The 23,057-nt window shown below is 43.9% G+C and overlaps 1 protein-coding gene and 1 non-coding gene across 2 annotated transcripts in view; one reads left to right on the plus strand and one right to left on the minus strand.

Annotated features, from left to right (window-relative positions):
• Positions 1-23,057, plus strand: part of RASGEF1C (RasGEF domain family member 1C) — an 87,337-nt gene that overhangs the window by 955 nt on the left and 63,325 nt on the right. The gene's annotated exons all lie outside the window — the stretch shown is intronic.
• On the minus strand, positions 5,220-5,325 carry LOC113604594 (U6 spliceosomal RNA). The gene has a single exon (XR_003426570.1). It is a non-coding gene; the product is annotated as a U6 spliceosomal RNA (small nuclear RNA).

Raw genomic sequence — 23,057 nt, forward strand, 5'->3', positions numbered from 1 at the left:
TGCTCTGTATAGGGGGCAGTGTGGAGAGAGCAGACTTGGCAGCTTGGGGTCGTGGTGGAGGGGCTCACCCCAGCCTCTTCCCTCCTGCCTCCTGGGCCCCTGAGGCAAATGACCTGCTGGGCTTCAGTAGCCCAAGAAGCACCCTGGGGAGGCTTACCTGCGGGCAACAGCTATGTCCTCATCTTACCATGGAAATAACTAAGGTTTAGGGAGGTGACAGGACTTATTCAAGGTCACAGGACTAAGAATTGACAAAGCTGCCTTTCCAACCACGGAAGCCAAACTCCAGCCGTTATGCCCGGCGACCGGGGTGAGGTTGTCCACTCCCTCACCCAGGGCATTCACTGAGCCCCTATTGTGTGCTGTCTGCTCCCAGCCCCAGTAAGTGCTTAGGGAAGCTGAACAAGTAATTGAAGACTGAGGTCATGGCCGAGGATACCTGCTAGGAAGAAAACAAAACAGAGTTATTGCAGAGAGAGAGACTGGGGTGGGGGCTGAGACTTAGCCTGGTAAGGGGAGGATCAGGAAGGGTCCCTGAGAAGTGACCACTAGCTGTGATGCAGTTACAAGGTGGGAGCCCACTGAAAAGTTCTGAGGGAACAGCAGATGGGAGGCCCCTGAGGCAGACACAGGTGGTGGGTGGAAGGAGCTGGAACAGAGCTGTGAAGTTTGGGTTTTTCTCTGGGTGCGATGCACAGTCCCGGTGGGAGGGGGGAAGGGGAGAGGGGAGAGATTACAGTTTGTGTACTGCAAGGATGGCCCCCCACCCCAAGTGGGTAGAGAGGACTTGGGGCAGGATAGGGAGCAAGCAAGGAGGAGGCTGCTGGAGTCCACCAAGGATTTTCAAGGAGGAGCGAACCAACCCAATGTGGAGTCACCCTCACTCCAGTGGGACTGCAGCCACGTGGAGGCTTCCTCCCTCCTCACAGGGCAAGGAGGGCATGAGTATGGAGGGGCTTTCTGCAAGTGGTGCGGTTGCCAGCGGTAGTGGCCAGAGGAGCCTGGTTTGGGCTCAAGCAACTGCCCCACTCCTGGCATGTCCCCAGCGGGCCCCCGCTGCTCTCAGACCTCCCCGTGGAAGCAGGGCACCTGCCGGGAGTTCGCAAAGATAAGACAGGGTGCTGCTGGATACTTGGGCTGGGTGTTCAGGCTGGTCTCTCTGCGTCCTTTTGACATGTCCCCAGACGTCTTGGCGCGTTGTTCCAGCTCTCACTTGTATTTTGACCCAGACCTAGAGTCAGCCACTTCTCCAAGAAGCCTCCGTACCTCTGAGTCGGGGGGTGGGCTTCAGAAACTAGTATCTGGACTTTCAATGTGCTCAGAGTGCTTGGCGTCATTGTCTCTAGGCCTTCTCAGTGCACCGAGGCAAGAAATCAGGTTTTTGTTTTTTAACTAAAAATTTGTATTTTCATCTTCCTCCCACAGTAAGAACCTGGTTCTCCCCAAACATCAACATAGGTAATCATTTGCTTAGTCTTAGAATATATCCCAAAGAGTTTTAGAGTCACTACATCCAAACCACTGCTTACCAAAACCTACCAGGTCAAGTTCAGGATGTCTTTGGGTGTGTAGTCGGCCCTATGTGAGCGTGTTATCAGTTTGTTTATACCAATAGCTTCAGCTATTTCTGTTTGCATGAGATTTGGGGTTTTTTTTTCCTTTTTAGTGTTTATGATATAATTTTATTTTTTGAGTACGTAAAACATTTACATGGTTCAATGCCAAAATTTCAAAAAAAAAAAAAAGCTATACCAAGAAGTCTCAATCCAGTCCCTGATTCTTCCTCCTTGTTCCTACACTGGATGTAACCACTTAAAACCACTTCTGGTTTATTCGTCCATTTATGCGTTATCACAAAATTAACATATCCATCTCTTTTGCACCTTGCTTTTTGCAATTAAAAATGTCTCCTTACCAGTTAATAGAGACTTTCCTCTTGGTTTTGTACAAGGACCTACTCTACGGAGTGGCTGTATCATACTTACTCAGCTTGTGCCCTGCAGAGGGACATTTGGTTTGTTCCAGGCCTCTGTTATTACAATCAGTAGGTTAAGGATAGCCTCACATACATGTTGTTTTCATTTGTGAAGGTGTATCTTTAATTCCTAGGAATAAATATGTATTTGTTTTGTTAGCTACTCCCAAATTCCCCTTTCCCCAGCAGTGAATGGCTGTGTCTGTTTCCCCTGCAACCTCTCTCAGAGCCAGGAAATAGTATTTCAGTGTGTTTTAATTTACCTTTCTATTATGAATGCAACTGGACATCTTTGTATACGATTTCAAGTCACTTAACTATCTTTTTCTGTCAATTGCCTGTCTATTTTGCCTGCTTCCTATTGGATTTTTGGTCCTTTTTCCCCCTTGGATTGAAGTTTGTTTAAATACATAGATTAGTGCTTTATCTATTATTATTATTTTTTTTGCAAGTGTTGCTCCCAGTTTTTTAAAAATTTTGTTTATGGCAGGTTTTGCCAGTAAAAGCTTTCTATTTTCACATAGTTGATTTAATTATTCTTTCATTGCATCTAGATTTTGAATCCTAGTTAGAAAGACTGTTCTTATATCTGATTGTATGGAATGTACCCATGTTGGGTTTTTTTTTTAAGTTTTTTTATTTTGAGAGAGAGAGAGAGTGAGCAGGGGAGGGGCAGAGAGAGAGAGGGAGAGAGAGAATCCCACGTAGGCTCTGAGCTGTCAACACAAAGCCCCATGCGGGGCTTGAACTCGTGAACCCTGAGATCATGACCTGAGCTTAAATCAAGAGTTGGATGCTTAACTGACTGAGCCATCCAGGCGCCCCTACGTGTGTTTTCTAATGCTTGTTTGGTTCATGGATCCAGTTGAATCTTCTTCCAAATGTCTGTCTCTCTATCCCAGCACTATGTATTGAAGAGGCTGTCTTTTCCCCAGTGATCTGAAATGCACCCGTGTCATATAATAAGCACCGAAATGCATTGGACCTAATTCTGGGCTTTCCAGTCTGTCTCACTAGCTCTGTCTCTTCTTGTGCTGGTCCCCCATGGTGGGCATTGTAAAGGCGTCATTATGTTGCGCGTGTGTGTGCAAACAGCAAGGAAGGGCTTCATCCACAATTGTTTCAATAGGAGGGAGAGATTGAACTCAACTCCCATTACTGTGTTTGAATATCTGGCAGAGTTAGACCTCCTCTGTCTGCTTCCGTGTCAGGGCATCCTAGCTATTCCTGCGTGTGGCCACTATCTTTTGTTGGGATATCACATTTACAGACAAACTTCAGGGTAATTGACACCGTTATCAAGTTGAGCCATCTTATCCAAAACCAAGGAACATCTTTCTGTGTGTTCAAGACTACTTAGTCTTGGGGCGCCTGGGTGACTCAGTCGGTTGAGCGTCTGACTTGGGCTCAGGTCATGATCTCACAGTTCATGAGTTCATGCTCCGTGTCAGGCTCTGTGCTAACAGCTCAGAACCTGGAGCCTGCTTCTGATTCTGTGTCTCCCTCTCTCTCTACCCCTCCCCAACTTGTGCTCTGTCTCTCAAAAATGAATAAACATTAAAACAAAATTTTTTTTAATAAAAAAATACTATTTAGTCTTATTTGTTCAAGACCACTTTCAGGAGCATTTTGAAGTTTTCCTCACATGTTTTTATTAAGTTTATTCATGAGGATGTGGCTTTGTTTGTTGTTATTATAATTTTTTTCTTCCATCCTGTCTAGAATGGGTCAGTGTGTGTATGTGTGTGTATGTGTGCTGTTTTGTGTGCACCTACCTCACTGAATTTATTTTGTTATTAGTTTCAGCATTAATCCTTTTAGAGAGTTTAGGGATTCTATCATCTGAAACTTGAAATAGTTTGACTTCTTCTTTACTGATTTTTATGCATCTACTTGCTTTCTCTTATCTAATTAAATTGGCTAAATACCTCCCATTCAATATTTTCTTATTTTTTTTTAAGTTTTTATTTATTGGGGCACCTGGGTGGCTCAGTCGGTTAAGCCTCTGACTTCAGCTCAGGTCATGATCTCGTAGCTCATGAGTTCGACCCCGAGTCAGGCTCTGTGCTGACAGCTCCAAGCCTGGAGCCTGCTTCAGATCCCGTGTCTCCCTCTCTCTCTGCCCCTCCCCCACTCACGCTCTGTCTCTCTCTCAAAAATAAATAAACATTTAAAAAAACTTTTTAAAAACATGTTAAGTTTTTATTAATTGAGAGAGAGGGAGGGAGAGAGCACAAGTGGGGAAGGGGCAGAGACAGAAGGAGAGAGAAAATCCCAAGCAGGCTCCACACTGTCAGCACAGAGCCCCATGTGGGGCTCGAGCTCCAGAACTGAGAGATCATGACCTGAGTCGAAATCAGAAGTTGGACATTCAACCGACTGAGCCACCTGACACCCTTCCCATTTAATATTCAATATTAGGTATAATGAGCCTCCTTCCCTTGTTCCTGAGGTTAGTAAAAAAAGTCTCTAGTACTTCTCCTGTTACAGGAGATGCTGACTTTAGCCCCCCCACCCCCCGCAAAATAAAACAAACACCAGCCAGGATGTTACATAGAAGGTGATGGATGATACACATCCATCCTTTGACCACATGTGTTAACATGTTGTATTGTGTTAGTTGATCCCTAGCCTGTTCTAGTGTTAGTTTTCTTCATTTATTGTATAAATTGTCAAATATCAATTTAAAAATTTCTGTAATAGGGGCTTTCTATCTTTTAAATTATTGTTACCTAAAGTCAATCCAGATTTTGTGGTTTTTACACTATTCAACACAAAAGTGAATAACATTCTGCCTTGCATGTCAAAAAAGAGAGAGAGAGAGAGGTACTGACTTTAGAACAGAGATAGGGAGATGTATGTATGTATATGTGGGGGTACACATTAATTCCTATTTTATTGGGTGGTTTCTTAAAATCAAGAATGAATATTGATTTTCATTGAAGACCTATATGGAGATAATTATATGATATTTCTTCTAGCACTGTTAATAAGATGAATCTTTTATTTTTATTTTTTTATTTTTTTAATGTTTTATTTATTTTTGAGAGAGAAAGAGAATGCATGCAAGCAGGGGAAGGGCAGAGAGAGAGGGAGACACAGAATCTGAAGCTGGCTCCAGACTCTGAGCTATCAGCACAGAGCCTGACGCAGAGCTCAAACAAACCCATGAATCGCAAGATCATGACCTGAGCCGAAGTCAGATGCTTAACCGACTGAGCCACCCAGGTGCCCCCCACCTTTTTTAAATACAGAAGGCTTCATAAACTTACCTCTCTTCTTGTGCAGGGTCCATGCTAATCTTCTCTATATTGTTCCAACTTTAGTATATGTGCTGCCAAGGCAAGCACGATAAGATTAATCATACTAATGGATTTCCTGATACAAGGTCCAGGATGAGAGGATAAGGCAAACAATAAGACACAAAATTTATTAAATATGAATATTAAGCCATCCTTGCCTTCCTGAAATGGAAGCCACTTGGGCATGATATATTATGTTTCAATATGATTGTGTTAGCCATCTGGATGTGAGGTCCAGGCGTGGCTTTGCTGGGTTCTTACTGGTGTCGGCCAGGACTAATCCTCATCTAGAGGCTGAGGTAGGAATAGATCTGCTCTTCTATCTATGTGGTTGCCAGCAACACTCACCTTTTTTTAGTTGCAGGACGAGAGCTTATTGCCATATTCTGTTGGTTAGAGGAAAGTCAATGGTTCCAGCCACACTCCAGGGCGTGAACTCCAGGAGATAGGGATGGCAGGTGCTTTAGTCCATCCAGCACAATGGTGTTAGATTTGGTTTGCTGATAGTTATTTTTACTAGTTTTCCTAGTCATTCCTTGGTTTGATAAAGTGTAGCTTCTGACAGGTTCTTCAAGAAGGACTCATGAGTATGACGTTCCCTGATTCATTTCATGTTGGCATTGTTTTCTGTCCTCTTGATACCTGAAGGATAGTTTGGCTGGTTATAAAATCCTAGCTCACACTTGCTTTCTTTGAATTCATTATAACGTTGCTCTGGGTTGTATTGCTTACATGCAGTTGTCAAGAAGTCTGATGTAAACATGCTTTTCTTCCTTTTATGAGTCACTTGATCATTTTTCCTGGAGCTCCAGAAGATTGTTTTTTTCTTTACCTTTAAAGTCTAATCATTTTACTAAGAAATATCTTGGAGTTGCCCATTCAGTATCGATTTTCTCAAGTGCACTGGGCAAGGGGTGGGGGGAAGTTAGCTATGCAGATTCAAGTCTGCTTTTACTTCCAGAAAGATTTCTTGGAAAATCATTATGCTGCTAATTATGTTGTTTTTCTTCCAATGCTATGTCTATACACTAGATCTTTTTTGCCCATCTTCTGTATCTACCACTTTCTATATAATCCTCTTTGCTACTGTTTTTATTTCATTTTGGTTTTATGGTTGTTTTCATTCATTTCCTCAATGAACTTTATTAAAATTTCAGTCAAATCTATTCTCCCTAAAAGAGCGTCTACTTTAGTGTTCATTTCTGAGATGATGTTGTGTTTTTCATTTTCTCTCCTGAGTTTGGGAATTCTAGTTTTGTGTGTACCTTTTTTGTGTGTGTCCATTTCCGTTTTGAGTTTTCAAGTTTATATGTAAGGCATTTTGTCACGTCTCAGACGCTTTCGTAAGGCTATTCAAGTCAGGATTCTGTGTTACATTATTCCCATGTAAATTAGTTTCTGGGGAGAAACTATGACTATCCATGGGATTGTCAGCCCCTTATATTGCTTTTGTATAGATACTGTTTGTTACCCTCTGTTAACTTAGAAGTGTCTTGGGGAGCCTGGGTGGCTTAGTTGGTTAAGTGTCTGATGAATGATTTTGGCTTAGGTCACAATCCCATGGTTTGAGGAATTGAGCCCTGTGTCAGGCTCCAGGCTGACAGCATGGAGCCTGCTTAAGATTCTCACTCTCCCTCTCTGCCTCTCCCCCCACCCCAAAATAAATAAATAAACTTAAAAAAGAAAAAGAAATGTCTTTATGTTTGCAGGTAGTGGGAATAATAGACCAATCATAGGCTAGCCTTGGGGATTTGGGTAACATCAGATTTCTTAGTTCAGGAGTGCCCTCTTCTGTTGGTTTAAGGACTCCTTTACTTGGAGTCTTACCCGGTGTGGGATGGTTTGGTGTCTGCCAAATTTACCATTCACTTTTGCTTCTATAGGCCTTTGATTTCCCCATACTACTTTTTTTTTTTTACCGTATCCATTTACCCCCAACCCTCTAAAGGCCTCCACCTCTGAGCCACATCCTCTAGAAGCAGGATCTTTCCAAGACAGCCAACCCTGGTCCTGCACGCTTTCTGTCCCTTTTGAATCCCCCCCAGAATCCAGTGCTGCCTCTCACCTGGTCTCACATCTGCTCTCAGAACTGCCCCACTCTAGTGGGACTTTCTCCTTCTGGTGTCATTTTGTCTAAATTCTTGGCCCCAGTTCCCTGCTCCTCTTTCCCACCTGGTCTCTGCCCGACCTGCCATGCCAGCGGTTCTCTGGAGCGGGCTCTGCAGGTGGGGTCTCTCGCCTCGCTCACACCAACTACAGGTGGGCAGCAGCCTGTCTCCTGGTCACGCTCTAGGCCCCAGTGTGGGTGGTTTTATTTGCGCTCTTGGTCGATCTGTATGGAGAAGTTTGCCTTTAGGTGGCTGCCATTATCTACAGGGACTTGGAGATGTCCCCAAGCTTTTTACTCAGAAAACTTCGTATGGAATGGTGTACACCCCACTTCAATCCATTCCTCATTAACATCTGGCAGTGTGTGTTTTATCTCAGCCCTCATAACTTTAGCTGAACCATTTAAGAGTAAGTGTATCAGTATCTCCTTAGAACAAGGACGTTCTACAAAACCTGAGGTCGGGTGTCACACCCAGGAAACATTAACACAAAAACATTTCTCTTATACAGTCCATATTCAACTTTTCCCAGTGGCCCCAGTAATGTCCTTTTGGGCCTTATTTTTACATCTGGGATCCAATCAATGATCAAGCGTTGCACTTGTTTGTCATGTTTATTAAAGTCTTTTAATCTACCACAGTCCCTCCATATTGTTTGTCTTTCCTGGTGTCATGAAGGTTCCACATCAGTTTTCTCCCATAATCTGGATTTGTTGGACTCTTTCCTCAAAACTCAATTCAGGTGAAGTGTTTTGGGTTGAAGTTGTTTTAAAATTACAGACAGGGGGGCGCGTCGGTGGCTCAGCCAGTTAAGTGTCAGACTCTTGATCTCAGTTCAGGTCATGATCTCATAGTTGTGACATCAAGCCCCACATTGGGCTCTGCACTGACAGAATGAAGCCTGCATGGGATTCTCTGTCGCCCTGTCCCCTTACCCTTACCCCACTCATGCTCTCTCTCTTTCTCTCTCAAAATAAGTAAATAAACATGTATAAAAAATAAAATAAAATAAAATAAAATAAAATAAAATAAAATAAAATAAAATAAAATAAAATAAAATAAGGGCGCCTGGGTGACTCTGTTGGTTAAGCGTTAAACTTCAGTTCAGGTCATGATCTCACAGTTGGTGGGTTCGAGCCCCTGTCAGACTCTGTGCTGACAGGTCAGAGCCTGGAGCCTGCTTTGGATTCTGTGTCTCCCTCACTGTCTCTGCCCCTTCCCTGCTAGGCTCTGTCTCTCTTTCTCTCAAAAATAAATAAAATTTTAAAAAATTTTTAAATAAATAAAATAAAGTTACAGACAGGGATGCATACCTAGGAAGAGAAGTCCACCCCGTGTTCTGCCAGCCCATCCTGTACCCTCCTGGGAGCTGGACAGGGGCCAGCAGCAGCGTGGGAAGGGGCTGTTGGGAGAAGAGGCCAGGGCCTTGGGGCTGCAGGCTTTACTGGGGTGTCCTGTGGTACTCTTGGGCTCTGGTCTCAGTTTCCCTTCCCACCCTCCTGTCTTCCTTCCTGGTCCTCTTCCTGTCACTGTGCCCTCCCAGCAGGCTGCCTGGCCTATGCACCAGGCTCTGCCTTAGCAGGTTCCTTCTTTCGGGAAAGGTGCTTACCATTTCATGCAGACCCCACAAAGATTCCTCCAGGAACCATAGGTAGCAGAAGATGCCCACATCACCAAGGCCAGGCTTTGAACCCCTTGCTTCCTCGCTGGGGGACTGCTCTTACACTCCCAGGATCACCCTGCGTTCCAGACACAAAATGGGGCTCATAATGGCAGTGTCTGTGCAGAGAAGGCCTCCACTCTGTTCATTTCCTTCCCTTCCTGGAGACCCAGCATGTGTGCGTCACTTTCAGTAATAATAGCAAGAGTGCGGCCTGGCGCTCCCTTGCCCAGCAGAGCTCTGTGGGCTCCAAAAGGAGCCTTCTCATGCATGTCATGTCTATCTCCATTGCTTCCTTTTTTTTTCAAGTTTATTTATTTATTTTGAGAGAGAGAAAGAGGTGCAAGCGGGGGAGGAGCAGACAGAGAGAAGCAGAGAGAGAGAGAACCTCACGCAGGTTCTGTCAGCACAGAGCCCAACACAGGGCTCAAACTCACAAACAGAGAGATTATGAGTGGAGATGAAACCAGACACTTAACTGACTGAGCCACCCAGACGCCGCTGTCTCCATGACTTCCGGAAGGCCTTACTACCCAGTCCACTGCCACCCGGCCATCAAGGATGCCCCAAACCCCAAGCCACATAAACTCAGCCAGGGAGAGTCTTATGGACTAATCTGTGAAAGGCCCATGACTGGGGGTGGAAGGAGTGCTCAGTTTTATTATTTTTGGAGAAAGCTAACACAGGCTCCAATATTGCCAGTTAACAGCCTTTCCATCCTGCACCAGGATCATCCTAATTGGTGAATTCCTGCTTTACACGAAACAGATCTCACCAAGAGTGGGAAGGAGCTCAGCCTCTTGAAACCAGCAAAACACTGCCCCCTGCAGAGTAAAGATTTCCTTGACTTATTTGGTCAGTATATTGTTCATTTTTAAGTTTATTTATTTTGAGAGAACAGTGCAAGTGGAGAAGGAGCAGAGAGAGAGAGGGAGAGAGAATCCGAGCTCCGAGCTGTCAGTACAGAGCCCGACGCAGGGCTCAAAGCCACAACTGCAAGATCATGACCTGAGCCAAAATCAAGAGTCCGATGCTCAACCAAATGAGCCACCCGGGGAACCCCGGTTCTCTCATTTCGTGAAGCAGACAGAGGTTGCTGTGACAAGTGCCTGAGGCCACAGGTACACAGTGGCCCTGTGTGGGTGCTCCAAGCATCAGAGAGAAGTGATCCTTTCATTATTATTATTTAGCCAAACTCTGTTGCTTTTGGATGCTGTTTGGATTTAAAAACAAACAAATGAACGGGACACCTGGGTGGCTCAGTCAGTTAGGTGACTCTTGATTTCAGCTCAGATCATGATCTTTCAGTTTCCTGAGTTTGAGCCCCACGTCGGGCTCTGCACTGGCAGCACGGAGCTTGCTTGGGATTCTCTCCCCTTCTCTCGGTGCCCCTCCCCACCGCTCTCTCAAAATAAATAAAGTTAAAAAATAAAAAATATGAGAAAACAGAGGTTCAGGGACATAAGGGGACCTCACAGGGTCATCCAGACCATGCGAGCCTTAGAGCTTGGTCTGTGTGTTTATTTCTGAGATGTTTACATTCAGGGCTGTTCACATTCAGATGTTTACATTTAGGTGGTGTGACCTGCCTGCTCCTTCTGTCTTCATGGGGACTCCACTCTGCTCAGCCACCCATTTGTCCATCCATCTGACCACTGGCCAGACATGTGCTAAGCAGACAGGAGTGCCTATCTGAGTGCTTACTATCTTATCAGGCAGTGTGCGCCACGTTGTTTTTTAAACATTACCTCACAAGAAAGGAAATAAATAAAATAGAAAGCAAAAGAGAAAAAACTCTTTGAAAAGATTAATAAAATTGATCAAGTCTTAGCAAGACTGCCTAGAAGAACACACAAGTTACCCAAATCCCACAGACATTAGAAGGATAACAGATTTTTATGAGGAACTTTATACCAGTACATTTGATAAAAGGGACAAATGCCTTGAAAGACGTAACTTCCCAAAACTGACACAAGGAGAAATAGAAAATCTACTTCTGTTAAAGGAATTTAATTTATAATTTTTTTAATGTTTATTTAATGTTTAGAGAGTGGTGGGAGAAGGAGAGAGAGAATCCCAAGCAGGCCCCCATTCAGTATGTTTGCCTTTTAGTTTTGTTGATTATTTTCTTTGCTGTGCAGAAGCTTTTTATTTTGATGTAGTCCCAAGAGTTTGTTTTTGCTTTCGTTTCCCTTACCTCAGGAGACATATCTAGTTAGAAGGTTCTACAACTGATGTCAGAGAAGTCACTGCCTGTGTTCTCTTCTACAATTTTTATGGTTTTAGGTCTCAAATTTAGATCTTTAATCCATTTTGAGTTTATTTTTGTGTATGGTGTAAGAAAGTGGTCCACTTTCTTTTGCATGTAGCTGCTCAGTTTTCTCAACACCATTTGTTGAAGAGACTGTCTTTTTCCCATTGCATATTATTTCCTCCTTTGTCAAAAATTAATTGACCATATAATTGTGGGGTTATCTCTGGGCTTTCTATTCTGTTCCATTAACCTATGTGTCTGTTTTTGTGTCAGTACCATACTGTTTTGATTGCTACAACTTTGTAATATAACTTGAAGTCTGGGATTGTGATACCTCCCATTTTGTTTTTCTTTTTCAAGATTACATTGGCTGTTCAGAGTCTTTTCTGGTTCCATACAAATTTTTGTATTGTTTGTTCTAGCTCTGTGAAAAACGTTGGTGGTATTTTGATAGGGATGGCTTTAAATGTGTAGATTGCTTCAGGTAGTATAGACATTTTAACAATATTTGTTCTTCCAATCATGAGCATGGAATGTCTTTCCATTTCTTTTTGTCTTCTTCAATTTCTTTTATCAGTGCTGTATAGTTTTCAGAGTACAAATCTTTCTTCTCTTCGGTTAAGTTTATTCCTAGGTATCTTATTATTTTTTGTGCAATTATAAATGGGATTATTTTATTGACTTCTCTTACTGCTGCTTCATTATTAGTGTATATAAATGCAATGGGTTTCTGTACATTGATTTTATGGTGCAACCTTGCTAAGTTCATTTATCAGTTTTAGTAGTTTTTTGGTGGAGTCTTTAGGCTTTTCTATTTAGGGTATCATGTCATCTGCAAATAGGGACAGTTTTACTTCTTCCTTACCAATTTGAATGCTTTTTATTTCTTTTTGTTGTCTGATTGCTGTGGAGGGGACTTCCAGTACTATGTAGAATAAAAGTGGTGAGCGGACAGCCTTGTCTTGTTCCTGCCCTCAGGAGGAAAGCTCTCAGGTTTTCACCACTGAGGATATGTTAGCAGTGGGATAGCACGTTGTCTTTATCCATTCATCCATCAGTGGGCACTTAGTTTGTTTCCATATCTCGGCTATTGTAAATAATGATACAATAAACATGGGGGCGCAGATATCTTTTCAAGTTAGTGCTTTTGTTTCTTTTGGGTAAATACCCACTAGTGTAATTACTGGATCATAAGGTGGTTCTATTTTTAATTTTATGAGGAACCTCCATCCTGTTTTCCAGAGTGCCTCCACCAGTTTGCATTCCCACCAACAGTCACACAAGGGCTCCCTTTTCTCCGCATACTCACCAACACTTGTCATTTCTTGTCTTTTTGATACTAGCCATTCTGACAGGTGTGAGCTGCTATCTCACTGTACTTTTTTTTTAATTTTTTTAATGTTTATTTATTTTTGACAGAGAGAGAGAGACAAAGTGCGAGGAAGGGAGGGGCAGAGAGAGAGACACAGAATCTGAAGCAGGCTCCAGGCTCTGAGCTGTCAGCACAGAGCCTGACGTGGGGCTCAAATCCACAAACATGAGATCATAACCTGAGCCAAAGTCAGATGCTTAACCAACTGAGCCACCCAGGCACCCCAATCTCATTGTACTTTTGATTTGCATTTCCCTGATGATGGGTGACGTTGAGCATCTTTTCGTGTGCCTGTTAGCCATCTGTCTGTCTTCTTTGCAAAAATATCTATTCAGATCCTCAACCCAAATTTTAAAGTTAAAATGTAAGTGATCATTAACCATTAATTAATCATAATTAATCCATTCTAATTGTATTGTTTGGGTGCTTTTTGCTATTGAGTTATATGAGTTAGATAAAATATTCTTAATGAATTTTTTAAAAATTGCGGATAGTGGGAATGATGGAAGTGGGGTGGGTAGGGAGGATGGCCCAGGTGGACGAAATGGAGGGATTGATCATGTTTCCCTGCCTGATTGGATGGAGGGCCTCTAGGCATCTAACTTGTTATCATGCTTCATAACATATATGTTACAGGTAATCTTTTTACATAGCAACCATTACATAATAAAATCACTTTTTTTTTTTAGTTTATTTCGAGAGAGACAGAGAGCATGAGTGGGGGAGGGGCAAAGAGACCCAGAATCCCAAGGAGGCTCCACACCATCAGCATGGAGCCCGACTAGGGGCTTGAACTCATGAACCATGAGTTGATGACCTGAGCCAAAACTAAGAGTCGGACACCTAACCGACTGAGCCACTTAGGCGCCCACGTAACAAAATCACTTTCAGTGAATGCAAAATATTAAAAGGAGTTCTCATATTTTCTTCCCATACTCCTCATGTTGGTCTGTGCTATGGGGCACCCTTTGCCCTTGGCAGACCACTAAGTTCATCCAACCACAAGGTCACCAGCCCCCACATGCCCCCGCCCCTCTGCAGCAGGCCCAGGGCATCCCTGAGCTCACACCCCAGTGAAGGAGGGCTGCAGGTGGGGACAACTCAAGGGAGGCTCCCTGGGGGAGCCCATGCCCCGGCTGCTCTGGAGGGGGTCAACCAGGAGCCCAGGCAGAATGTTGGTGGTCAGGTAGGAGGGGAGGAAGGAGCAAGGGTCCAGGCCCCCAGTATCAGAGACTCGGGCAGTATGGCTGTGTGCAGCTTGAGGACAGACACTGGACCACTGTCGCTACCTGCATGCACACAGGCTGGGGGTGCGGCATGGGGTGTATGGGAGAGTTCTGGGCCTTGTTACCTTCTTTTTGTTTTAGTGTTTATTTATTTTGGAGAGAGAGAGAACATGAGCTGGGGAAGTACAGGGGTGGGGACTGGACAGGGGATCTGAAGCAGGCTCTGCACAGAACCCAACCTGGGGCTCAAACTCACAAACTGTGAGATCATGACCTGAGCTGAAGTCAGATGCTCAACCAACAGAGCCACCCAGGCACTCCTGGGCCTTCTTACCTTCTTAAGCCATTTCCTGGCTTCCTTGTCAACCCTCAGCATACACAAACACAACAGAGAAGCAGGCAGAGGAGCCAGGAGAAAGGGGCTGGGGCTCTGGACTGGGTCACATACCCAGACCCACCCTGGGCAGGTGACGGCGGGGGGGTGGGGGGGGGGTGTGGGGAGTGGCTGGCTCTGATCCTCAGAGGTTAATAGTGCATCGAAGGCCCACACTGTTGTGACATATCCCCAGAGAAATGAACTCCCTAGTCCTTTCGAGTTTAATGGTGGTGCCCTTCAGTCACCCAGGGGCACTGTGTCCTGACCACACCAGGGGCTTTCGCGGCTCAGCAGTTCTGATACCAGGGCTGTTCTGACAAGCCCCTTCAGAATCAAACATTGCACACTTGGTGGTTTGTGTGAATGTGTGCAAGGGGATTGTGGAAAGGGTTAAAGACACTGAGGTGACAGAGTGTGTGACAGCTGCTCCGGGCGTGAATTGCAGGCCCCCGGTGGCCTGCGGATTGAAAACAGATGTTTCTGCATGAACGCAGCCAAATTGTATTAGCACTTTGGATGATGAAAAGGGCTTTAAGTGTCTGCATGTTGCAGTTCTGAAATGTTTGCTGGGGAAAATGTCCTTATATTTTGCAAACAGCGAGTGTAAAGGGGGTGGGGGACAAATTAGGTTATTGGCTGTAACCAATTTCAGGAGCAGAGTTGTTGACAGATGCACATTGCATGTAATAAACTGATCAGCAGTGTTGCCACTCACCTTAATGAGGAAGCCTGTGTCCCTGCTGCCGTCTTCGTCCCTGGCTCAGTCAGGGAGGGCAGCCCAAGGTCACACAGCACCCATGTCTCATGGGACTTTCAGGGAGAAAGTCACAAGCTTGCCTCTCTTTTCTTTTCTTTCTTTTTTAAAAAAATTTTTTAAAAGTTTTTTATTTATTTTTGAGAGAGAGAGAGACAGAGTACTAGTAAGGGAGGGGCAGAGAGAGAGGGAGACACAGAATCCAAGGCAGGCTCCAGGCTCCAAGCTGTGCAGAGCCTGATGCGGGGCTTGAACCCACAAACCATGAGATCATGACCCAAGCCAAAGTCGGATGCTCAACTGACTGAGTCACCCAGGCGCCCCTCTTTTCTCTTCTAACTTTTTCTTATGGAAAATTTCAAAAACTTAAACATGCAAAGAATAGGGCAAACATGACCCGCCACCACGTACCCGTGTCCCAGCTCCTCTGCTAACCTCACAGCTCATTTTCCTCTGTGTGTGCGCCCAGCCTGCCCCTTCCCTGCCGTGACTCCAGTGTGGAGTGCTTGTATTTGTATAAGCGCCATGCCACTGACACAACTAATGAATGGATAACAATTTCTTAATATTGTTTAAAAGCCAGTCCATAATCAGATGCTTCAATGACTTCAAAAATATCTTTTCACACTTGGGTTGTTCAAACCAGGATCTAAGACATGCTCTGCACATTGCATTTGATTTTTTAACTTCTTTAAAATTTTTTTTTTTAAGTTTACTTATGTATTTGAGAGAGAGAAAGACAGCACAAGTGAGGGAGGAGCAGAGAGAGAGGGAGAGAAAGAATCCCAAGCAGGCTCCACACTGTCAGCACAGAGCCCTGCATGGGGCTCGAACTCACAAAACTGCAAGATTGTGACCTGAGCCAAAACTAAGAATTGGACGCTTAACCAACTGAGCTGGCAGACACCCCCATCTTTTGACTCTTAAGCCTCCTTTATTCTGGAATTGTCCTTGTCTCCCTCTCCTCTTTGTTTGTTTCTTTGTTTTGCTTTGGGTTTTGTTTTTGGTTTTTTTTTTTTTTTTTTTTTTTGTTTTTGGTCTTTAATCCACTGATTTCCTTGAGAAACAGGGACATTTGTCCTGCAGAGTGGCCCCTCTTCTGCATTTGTCTGTCTCCTGGTGTTGTTGATCTTGTTTGTGAACCCCCTACTTGCCCTCACCGAGTACTCTGATCTAGACCAGCTCTGTCCAGTAGAAATACCACAGAGTCCTGTGAGTCATGTGAAATTTTCTTGTGGCCACATTAAAAAAGGTGAAATTAAGATTAATAGTCTATTTTGGGACGCCTGGGTGGCTCAGTCGGTTGAGTGTCAACTTCGGCTCAGGTCATGATCTCGCAGTTTTATGAGTTCGAGCCCCACGTCGTGCTCACTGCTGTCAGCGCGGAGCCCGCTTCAGATCCTCTGTCTCCCTCTCTCTCTGTCCCTCCCCCACTCATACTCTCTATCAAAAAAATAAATAAGCATGTTTTTAAAAAGATTAATAACCTGTTTTATGTAACCCAGTATCTCCAAGATGTTACCATTCCAACCTGTGATCAATATAATACAATGATACAGCCTTTTTCATACTGTCTTCAAAATCAGATGTGCATTTAGTGCTTACCACACATCTCAGTTTTAATGTTAAGTTTCCATCAAAAATAGTTGACTGGGGGGGCGCCTGGGTGGCTCAGCCGGTTGAGCATCCAACTTCAGCTCAGGTCATGATCTCACAGTTCAAGAGTTTGAGCCCTGCATCTGGCTCTGTGCTGACAGCTCAGAGCCTGGAGCCTGCTTCAGATTCTGTGTCTCTCTCTCTGCCCCTCCCCTGCTTGTGCTCCGTCTCTCTCTCTCAAAAGCAAATAAACATTAAAAAAAATTTTTTAAAGAAATAATTGACCTGAATTTAAATTTCATAAAAATAATGGTAGAAAAGTTGAAAAGCATACTTAAATGTTTTCTAATAACTATCAAATATCAGATTTTATAGTTATTTTTTAAACATCTGTATAGTTGTTGTACAATAAACACTCACAACATATATAAACATATGTAAATACTCATGAAACCATCACCACAAAATGTTCCATGTATCTATCCAGCTACTTTCACTCAGCATGGTCATTTTAAAATACACCCATGTTGTTGTGTGTATTGAAAGCTTCATTCCTGGGGCGCCTGGGTGGCTCAGTTGGTTGAGTGTCCAACTTCGACTCAGGTCATGATCTCAAGGTTCTTGAGTTTGAGCCCTGAGTCAGGCTCTGTGCTAACAGCTCAGAGCCTAGAGCCTGCTTCACGTTCTGTGTCTCCCTCTCTCTCTTCCCCTCCTCCACTCATGCTTTGTCTCTCCCTCTCTCTCTCTCTCTCTCTCTCTCTCTCTCTGTCTCTCAAAAATAATCAAAAATTAACATTAAAAAAATTTTAAAGAAAGCTTCATCTCTGTCATTGCTGAGCAAGATCCCCATTGCATGGATATACCACAATTTGTTTCTGTGGTAGGCAACATTCTAAGATGGCCCCCAGGGTTCTCTCCACCCCAATAGATACACATTAGATAATCCCCTCCCCTTGAGTGTAGGAAGGACCTTTGAATATGAAGAAATTTCTGGCGATTTGTCAGTTGACTTTGAGTTACTGAAAAAGGGAGATTATTCTAGGTGGGTCTGACCAAATCAGGTGAACCCTAAAAGATGAACTGAGTCCTCCAAAAGTCATCTTTGAAGCCTGAGAGAGATTCTTGTCTTCCTTTGAAGAAGCAAAGTATCATGGCGATCAGAAAGTGGGTGGCATCTTAGAGTTGAGGGTCTCTGTCCTACAAGTGCAAGCAACTAAATTCATTGAGGTTGGAAGAGGATCCCAATGCTCAGATAAGATGGCAGCCCCTGCTGAAACCTGATTTCGGCCTGGTGAGTCCCTGAGCAGAGGACCCAACCAGAATGTTCCAGAATCCTGACCCAGAGAAACTGGGAGATAATAAGTTTGTGTTTATTTAAGTTCATGGTAATTGTAAACAAAATTTGTGGCACTTGTTACGTAGCCATAAGAAACTGGTACATGTATCTGTTTCGCCTGCTGATGGACATTTGGGTTGTTCATGTTGTGGGACTATTATAAATAATACTGCTGTGAACATTTATATGAAGTCTTTGTGTGCATATATGCTTTTATTTTTCTTGGATAAATACCTTGAAGTGGAATGGCTAAGCTATGTGGTAAGTTCATGTTTAACTTTATAAGAAACTGCCAAATTCCTTTTCAAAGTGCTTGAATCATTATACATTCCCACTAGTGATGTGTGGAAGTTCCACTTGCTGTACATTCAGTAGCTGTGTAGTAAATTTTGAAATCAGGATTGTGAGCCCTCCAACTTTGTTATTCATTTCAAGATTCTTTTGTCTCTTCACGACCCCTTGCAATTCCATATGAATTTTAGAATGGGTTTGGATTTCTGTAACAAAAAAAAAAAAAAGGCCATTGGAATTTTGGTAAGGATTGCATTGTATATACAGATTGCATTGAGTAGTATTGCCATTTTTATGACATTAAATTTTCTAATCCATGAAAATGAGATGTCTTTTTTTTAATTCTGATTTTCTTTCATGTCTTTTCAATAATATTTTGTAGTTTATAGTATAAAAGCCTCTCACTTTCTTGGCTACATTTTTTCTCAGATATTTTCTTCTTTTGGATGCTATTGTAAAATGGTATTGTTCTCTTAATTTCCTTTTCAGTGTGTTAATTGCTTGTGTATAGAAACACGACTGATTTTTGTGTCTTGATCTTGTACTCCACAATTTTCCTGAATTTGTTTATCAGCCCTGGTAGCTTTTTTATGGGTTCTTTGGGATTTTGTCTATATGGGATCATGCCATCTGTGAATAGAGATGGCTTTACTGTTTCCTTTTAACATAATACCTTTTATTTCTTTTTCTTGCCCAGTTTCCAATAAAATATTGAGTAGCAGTGATGAAAGCGGGCATCCTTGTCCTATTCCTGATGAGAAGGTTTTTAACTACAATTTCCATTTCTTTCTTATTTGGTGAGATTGGGTAGTTTGTATCTTTCAAGAAAATTTTCCACGTCACCTAAATTGTCAATTGATTGGCATGAAGTTGTCCATTACATTTCCTTATTATTCTTTTGATATCTTTAGAACTTGTATTAATATCTTTCTCCCATTTGTGATATTGGTAATTTGTGTATCCCCTCTTTTTTCCTGATTAGCCGGACTAGAAGTTTATTAAATTTGTTAATCTTATCAGAAAACCAGCTTTTTGTTTCATTGTTTTTCTCTATTGTTTTTCTGTTATATACACCATTGATTTCTGCTCTGAATAGTATCACCTCCTTTCTTCTGCTTTGTGTTTCATTTGTTCTTCTTCCAGTTTCTGAAGGTAGAAGCTGAGGTCATCAATGTGAGTATATGATTTAAGATCTATTTTTTTAATCTTTATTTATTTTTGAGAGAGAGAGACAGAGTGCAAGCAGGGGAGGGGCAGAGAGAGAGGGAGGCACAGAATCCCAACCAGGCTCCAGGCTCTGAGCTGTCAGCACAGAGCCCTACTCAGGACTTGAACTCACAAGCTGTGACATCATGACTTGAGCCAAAGTCAGATGCCCAACTGACTGAGCCACCCAGGTGCCCCTATTTTTTTTTTCTAATATAGGCATTTATATGTAAAATTTCCACTAAGTATCACATTAGCTGCATCCCACATACTTTGACATGTTGTGTTTCTTTCTTCATTCAGATCAAAATATTTTAAAATTCTGTTATTATTTTTTCTTTTACCCCAATAAGTTATTTAGAAGCGTATCTTTTAGTCTCAAAAGGTTTGTTAATGGTATCTAATTTAATTCCACTACAGCCAAAGAACATACTTTCTATGACTTGAATCCTTTTAAATGTACTGAGATTTGTTTTATGGCCCAGAATATGGTCTGTCTTGTTAAATATGCATGTGGATTCTGCTGTTGTTGTGTGAAGGGTTCTATCAATATAAATCAGGTTAAGTTACTTGGTAATGTTGAAATGGTCAATATTCTTCCTGGTTTTCTGTTTACTTGTTCTGTCCATTAATGAGTAAGTGGTGTTCAAATCTCACCTGCAATTTCCATTACGAAATGGCCCTCTTTATCTATTATAATGTCCTCTGCTCTGAAATCTGTTTTGTCTGATGATAATGTGGACATACCAACTTTCTTTCCTTTTCTCATCTTTTTACTTTTAACCTATTTGTGTCTTTATATTTAAAGAGGGGTTCTTATAGGTGTGCTGGATGGCTCAGTCAGTTAAACGTCTGACTTCAGCTCAGGTCATGATCTCACAGCTCGTGAGTTTAATCCCTGCATCAGGATCTGTGCTGACAGCCCAGAGCCTAGAGCCTGCTTTGGATTCTGTGTCTCCCTCTCTCTGCCCCTCCCCGCTCATGCTCTGTCTCTCTCTCAAAAATGAATAAACATTAAAAAAAATTTTTTTTTAATAAAGAGGGGTTCTTGTAGACAGCATCTATGTGGTTCTTGCTTTCCTATTCAATCTGAAAATTTCTGGTTATTAATCCAGTTGTGGAGACCATTTACATTTAGTGTATTCATTGATATTATTGGATTTAAATCATCTTGCTATGTTTTTTAGTTGTTTCATGTACTCTTTATTCCTTTTACTTTTTCTGATTCTTTTAAACTAATTGGGGGCAGGGGATGCCTGGGTGGCTCAGTCGCTTAAGCGTCTGACTCTTGATTTCAGCTCAGGTCATGATCTCAAGTTCGTGAGTTCAAGCCCCATGCCAGGCTCTGCGCTGACAATGTGGAACCTGCTTGAGGGGCGGCTTGGGGCCAGAACTTAGCTCCCTGAGCCTGTAAGCAGGGACCTAGGACCCAGGGGTGATGACAGCTGTTAAAGGACTCTGCAAACTGTAAAGTGCTTGCACACACCCATCCGAACCCCCAAATAGCAGGTTGCCTTCTGACTACTTCTGGTCAGTGGTGGCAGCTCTGGGTTTAGAGGAGAGGGGCCCTGCAGCTATTGTGTCTGAAGGCAGCAGCCAGGCCACCCCGTAGGCCAGCCTCTGCTTTGACAGATGACTTGGAATCAGTTATCCCTGCCTTTTGTTAAACACGAATGTGCCCTACATGCGCCTGCATGTTATTACCTCCACGGATTCATACAAGCCTGGAGAGAGAGGAGACTGTTGCCTTTTTTTTTTTTTAAGTTTATTTATTCTGAGAAACAGAGAGAGACAACAGGGGAGGGGCAGAGAGAGAGGGAGAGAATTAGGGAGAGAATCCCAACAAGCTCTGTGATGTCAGTGCAGAGCCCGACACAGGGCTTCAACTCACGAACCGTGAGATCCTGACCTGAACTGAAGTTGGACGCTTAACCAACTGAGCCACCCAGTGACAGTTGCCTTTTAGTGGAATTGCCTGGTTTTCCCAGAGCAGCAGACAGGTGCAGCCCCAGTAGGTGGCCTCCACCTGGCGCCTGCGGAGTGACCAGCACTCCCGCCCACCTGAGGCCCCACACTTCACCCCCACCACCTGTTGGCTCTCTCCTTTCTTTTTGAAGGAACACAAAGAAGTCAGAAACGCAGAAAGGGTTAAATGAGAAATTAAAACCCCTCACTAGCCCATTAAATGAGATGATCCCTCTCGTCGTTGAATGTACTGGGGCTTTTTCTCTGGGCGCATGGAAGTGTCATTTTCTTCTGCAAAGATCCGTTCCTCCGAAAGCAGAGCCTGAATTATAACTGGCTTTTCTCACTCCGCCGCTGGCAGACATTCTTCTCAGAGGCTCTGGCGCTGCTCTGACGGCCAGGTGGTATGAAGAATGGGCTCACACTTTGTTGGTCAGTGCTCTGTTTCTGGGCTCCCCTCATGTTCAGCCTGGTGAGGTGCTACTGATGGTTACACACACACCCCAACGCTGGATTGGGTCCCTGAGTAGTTGCTGTGTAAGGTCAAAGGTGTTGATCCAGGCCACCTTCTGCCTTCATGCCATCCACCAGGGGGTCTTGGGAGGGTCCTCAAAGCCTCAGGCATCACCTGTGGGGTCACTGTACCTTGTGGTCCCCTGCCCCTGGCTGTACCCTGGACCCACTGATCAGCCTTTCCGTCCTGCACCACCCTCCTCCAGGCCTCCAAGACCCCCTCCCCCAACCTCCTCCCGCTGTGGTGCCCATCTCTCCCCACCCACCCCTCCAATCTCTTCTCCCTACAGTCTCCCTCATCTTCATCAAGTCACCCCGGTGGTCAAGTGTTACCCAAGTAGCTGAGTGACCTTCCCATCAGCAATGCCCCTACCATCTGAACATCAGCATAAGCTGTGGGCCTCACCTTCCCAATCTGTCCAGATTGCAGCCACTCCTTTCCACCCCAATTCCAGCTCGTTCCATACTCCTGGCTCTCCCTCCACCTGGTCTTCTCCCAACAGTCAGAGACCCATCAGAGACCCTCCAGGCCATCCTGCAGCACTTGACCAAACCTACCTCCTCCCCATCCTGTGCCCCATGGCAAGGGACCCTATCATCCTGCTGCAGCCATAGTAACCTTGCCCTTCCTGGCTTACTCCCTCCTCTGGGCCTTGGCACTAGCTGGCCCCCTCCACACACCCTCCTCCCAGTCCCCAGATGTCCTTCCCAAGGCTGGTTCTTCCTGCCATTGAGTTTGACCAGATGTCACCTCCACACATCAGCCTGGGAGCTGGGGTCACTAGGCACATTTTACAGACAAGAATGTGAGAGGGAAAGTGACCTCCTCAGAGTGTCCTGGCCAACAAGGACCAAGCCCACCTCTACCCTCTGGTCCCATAGGCCATTGCCAATTCAGCACAGCTCCTGCCTACTGGTGACGGCATATTCCAGATAGGCATATTCCATCCATCTCAAGAGTCTGGGGTAGTATGATTCTTCGTATTGCATGTGCAGAAGCTCAGCTCAATCAGACTTAAGCTCAAAGGGATAATTTGTTTGTGTCTGTAAATAAAAAGCCCAGGGGATGGACTTCAGGCATGGCTAGATCTAGGACATGGCTTCAGTCTCTCTGCCTTTGGCT

Source organism: Acinonyx jubatus, chromosome A1, assembly GCF_027475565.1.
Source record: "Acinonyx jubatus isolate Ajub_Pintada_27869175 chromosome A1, VMU_Ajub_asm_v1.0, whole genome shotgun sequence".
NCBI classification, from domain to species: Eukaryota; Metazoa; Chordata; class Mammalia; order Carnivora; family Felidae; genus Acinonyx; species Acinonyx jubatus.